This window comes from Dunckerocampus dactyliophorus, unplaced genomic scaffold, assembly GCF_027744805.1.
Source record: "Dunckerocampus dactyliophorus isolate RoL2022-P2 unplaced genomic scaffold, RoL_Ddac_1.1 HiC_scaffold_24, whole genome shotgun sequence".
Classification (NCBI taxonomy): domain Eukaryota; kingdom Metazoa; phylum Chordata; class Actinopteri; order Syngnathiformes; family Syngnathidae; genus Dunckerocampus; species Dunckerocampus dactyliophorus.
Window position 1 is genome coordinate 10,001 of NW_026559860.1, and position 5,000 is coordinate 15,000.

Consider the following 5,000-nt stretch of genomic DNA (forward strand, 5'->3'; position numbering starts at 1 on the left):
CCCGGGGGACGCGGAAACCCGTTTTAGAAAATAACCTCCAGGGGTTTTCCAAGAGCGGCACAGCCCCAGCTCACGTCCGTGTTTCAGTGCGTCAAAAGCGGATTCAAAAGTGTGCTTTTCTCGGTACTTCCCCTGGAGGTCAGTGTTTCTAAAAACTGGGTTTCCGAAATCGTGCTGGAGGTGTTTTGGTCAACCAGGAAAAATGGCATTTACGGGAGAGGGTAAAGTATACCCCCCCCCCCCCTCTCGGCTGATTTACCCTCTCCCGTAAACGCGTTTTTTCCTGGTCGACCAAAACACTCATTGACTCCCATTCATTTGACACTTTGTCATTTTTTCAGCACTTTTTTCGCGCATTGGGTACTCCGCCCATTGACTCCCATTCATTTGACACTTTGTCGTTTTTCCAGACCTTTTTTCACGCATTGGGTACTCCGCCCATTCACTCCCATTCATTTGACACTTTGTCGTTTTTTCAGCACTTTTTTCGCGCATTGGGTACTCCGCCCCATTCACTCCCATTCATTTCACACTTAGAAAAATCATCCGAGCGGCTCTCCACGCATTTTATAGCCGCTTTGGGGCTCCAGCCGCCTCGGCCTTCATTTCTGACTAGGCTCGTGTGGACTTTGTCGTTTTTTCAGCACTTTTTTCGCGCATTGGGTACTCCGCCCCATTCACTCCCATTCATTTCACACTTAGAAAAATCATCCGAGCGGCTCTCCACGCATTTTATAGCCGCTTTGGGGCTCCAGCCGCCTCGGCCTTCATTTCTGACTAGGCTCGTGTGGACTTTGTCGTTTTTTCAGCACTTTTTTCGCGCATTGGGTACTCCGCCCCATTCACTCCCATTCATTTCACACTTAGAAAAATCATCCGAGCGGCTCTCCACGCATTTTATAGCCGCTTTGGGGCTCCAGCCGCCTCGGACTGCATTTCTGACTAGGCTCGTGTGGACTTTGTCGTTTTTTCAGCACTTTTTTTACACATTGGGTACTCTGCCCCATTCACTCCCATTCATTTGACACTTTGAAAAATCATCCGAGCGGCTCTCCACGCGTTTTATAGCCGCTTTGGGGCTCCAGCCGCCTCGGACTGCATTTCTGACTAGGCTCGTGTGGACTTTGTCGTTTTTTCAGCACTTTTTTTACACATTGGGTACTCTGCCCCATTCACTCCCATTCATTTGACACTTTGAAAAATCATCCGAGCGGCTCTCCACGCGTTTTATAGCCGCTTTCAGACTCCTGCCGCCTCGCCTGCACTTCCGCCTCGGTCCGTTAGGATTTAGGCCTTTTTTCAGCACTTTTTCTCCGTTCCTCCGGGGCGACAGCGGCTCTCCACGCATTTTATAGCCGTTTTCAGACTCCTGCCGCCTCGCCTGCACTTCCGCCTCGGTCCGTTAGGATTTAGGCCTTTTTTCAGCACTTTTTCTCCGTTCCTCCGGGGCGACAGCGGCTCTCCACGCATTTTATAGCCGTTTTCAGACTCCTGCCGCCTCGCCTGCACTTCCGCCTCGGTCCGTTAGGATTTAGGCCTTTTTTCAGCACTTTTTCTCCGTTTCTCCGGGGCGACAGCGGCTCTCCACGCATTTTATAGCCGTTTTCAGACTCCTGCCGCCTCGCCTGCACTTCCGCCTAGGTCCGTTAGGATTTAGGCCTTTTTTCAGCACTTTTTCTACGTTTCTCCGGGGCGACAGCGGCTCTCCACGCTTTTTATAGCGGTTTTCAGACTCCTGCCGCCTCGCCTGCACTTCCGCCTAGGTCCGTTAGGACGTGGGCCTTTTTTCAGCACTTTTTCTCCGTTTCTCCGGGGCGACAGCGGCTCTCCACGCTTTTTATAGCCGCTTTGGGGCTCCAGCCGCCTCGGCCTGCATTTCTGACTAGGCTCGTGTGGACTTTTTCAGCACTTTTTTTGTGCATTGGGTACTCTCGCCCATTGACTCCCATTCATTTGACACTTTGTCATATTTTCAGCACTTTTTTTGTGCATTGGGTACTCTCGCCCATTGACTCCCATTCATTTGACACTTTGTCATATTTTCAGCACTTTTTTGGCGCATTGGGTACTCTCGCCCATTGACTCCCATTCATTTGACACTTTGTCATATTTTCAGCACTTTTTTTGTGCATTGGGTACTCTCGCCCATTGACTCCCATTCATTTGACACTTTGTCATATTTTCAGCACTTTTTTGGCGCATTGGGTACTCTCGCCCATTGACTTCAATGCATTTACTGCAACTCCTGCCTGTGTCCGCCAGAGGGCGTCTGGCTTAACAGCGGCTCTCCACGCTATTTCTATCCGCTTTGAGGCTCCAGGCAGCTCGGCCTGGGTTTCTGAATTTCTCCCTTGACACTTTGTTACTTTTTCACCTTTTTTCTCATTTCATCCAGGGACACAGCGGCTCTCCACAGACTTTCCCGCGGCCCCTGGGCTCCAGGACCCTAGGCATGGGTTTCTGCCTAGCTCCCTTGACACTTTGCCATTTTTTCACCTTTTTTCTCATTTCATCCAGGGACACAGCGGCTCTCCACAGACTTTCCCGCGGCCCCTGGGCTCCAGGACCCTAGGCATGGGTTTCTGCCTAGCTCCCTTGACACTTTGCCATTTTTTCACCCTTTTTCTCATTTCATCCAGGGGCACAGCGGCTCTCCACAGACTTTCCCGCGGCCCCTGGGCTCCAGGACCCTAGGCATGGGTTTCTGCCTAGCTCCCTTGACACTTTGCCATTTTTTCACCTTTTTTCTCATTTCATCCAGGGACACAGCGGCTCTCCACAGACTTTCCCGCGGCCCCTGGGCTCCAGGACCCTAGGCATGGGTTTCTGCCTAGCTCCCTTGACACTTTGCCATTTTTTCACCCTTTTTCTCATTTCATCCAGGGCAACAGCGGCTTTCCACAGACTTTGCAGCCGCCCCTGGGCTCCAGGACCCTAGGCATGGGTTTCTGCCTAGCTCCCTTGACACTTTGCCATTTTTTCACCTTTTTTCTCATTTCATCCAGGGACACAGCGGCTCTCCACAGACTTTCCCGCGGCCCCTGGGCTCCAGGACCCTAGGCATGGGTTTCTGCCTAGCTCCCTTGACACTTTGCCATTTTTTCACCCTTTTTCTCATTTCATCCAGGGCAACAGCGGCTTTCCACAGACTTTGCAGCCGCCCCTGGGCTCCAGGACCCTAGGCATGGGTTTCTGCCTAGCTCCCTTGACACTTTGCCATTTTTTCACCCTTTTTCTCAATTCATCCAGGGACACAGCGGCTCTCCACACACTTTAGAACCGCCCCTGGGCTCCAGGCAGCTCGGCCTGAGTTTCTGAATTTCTCCCTTGACACTTTGCCATTTTTTCACCCTTTTTCTCAATTCATCCAGGGACACAGCGGCTCTCCACACACTTTAGAACCGCCCCTGGGCTCCAGGCAGCTCGGCCTGAGTTTCTGAATTTCTCCCTTGACACTTTGCCATTTTTTCACCCTTTTTCTCATTTCATCCAGGGACACAGCGGCACTCCACAGACTTTACAGCCGCCCCTGGGCTCCAGGCAGCTCGGCATGGGTTTCTGCCTAGCTCCCTTGACACTTTGCCATTTTTCCACCCTTTTTCTCATTTCATCCAGGGACACAGCGGCTCTCCACAGACTTTGCAGCCGCCCCTGGGCTCCAGGACCCTAGGCATGGGTTTCTGCCTAGCTCCCTTGACACTTTGCCATTTTTTCACCCTTTTTCTCAATTCATCCAGGGACACAGCGGCTCTCCACAGACTTTACAGCCGCCCCTGGGCTCCAGGACCCTAGGCATGGGTTTCTGAATTTTTCCCTTGACACTTTGCCATTTTTTCACCCTTTTTCTCATTTCATCCAGGGACACAGCGGCTCTCCACAGACTTTACAGCCGCCCCTGGGCTCCAGGCAGCTCGGCCTGAGTTTCTGAATTTCTCCCTTGACACTTTGCCATTTTTTCACCCTTTTTCTCAATTCATCCAGGGACACAGCGGCTCTCACAGACTTTAGAACCGCCCCTGGGCTCCAGGACCCTAGGCATGGGTTTCTGCCTAGCTCCCTTGACACTTTGCCATTTTTTCACCTTTTTTCTCATTTCATCCAGGGACACAGCGGCACTCCACAGACTTTACAGCCGCCCCTGGGCTCCAGGCAGCTCGGCCTGGGTTTCTGAATTTCTCCCTTGACACTTTGCCATTTTTTCACCTTTTTTCTCATTTCATCCAGGGACACAGCGGCTCTCCACAGACTTTGCAGCCGCCCCTGGGCTCCAGGCAGCTCGGCCTGAGTTTCTGAATTTCTCCCTTGACACTTTGCCATTTTTTCACCTTTTTTCTCATTTCATCCAGGGACACAGCGGCTCTCCACAGACTTTGCAGCCGCCCCTGGGCTCCAGCCAGCTCGGCCTGAGTTTCTGAATTTCTCCCTTGACACTTTGCCATTTTTTCACCTTTTTTCTCATTTCATCCAGGGACACAGCGGCTCTCCACAGACTTTGCAGCCGCCCCTGGGCTCCAGCCAGCTCGGCCTGAGTTTCTGAATTTCTCCCTTGACACTTTGCCATTTTTTCACCTTTTTTCTCATTTCATCCAGGGACACAGCGGCTCTCACAGGCTTTAGAACCGCCCCTGGGCTCCAGGACCCTAGGCATGGGTTTCTGAATTTCTCCCTTGACACTTTGCCATTTTTTCACCCTTTTTCTCATTTCATCCAGGGACACAGCGGCTCTCCACAGACTTTCCCGCGGCCCCTGGGCTCCAGGACCCTAGGCATGGGTTTCTGAATTTCTCCCTTGACACTTTGCCATTTTTTCACCCTTTTTCTCATTTCATCCAGGGACACAGCGGCACTCCACAGACTTTACAGCCGCCCCTGGGCTCCAGGACCCTAGGCATGGGTTTCTGCCTAGCTCCCTTGACACTTTGCCATTTTTTCACCTTTTTTCTCATTTCATCCAGGGACACAGCGGCTCTCCACAGACTTTCCCGCGGCCCCTGGGCTCC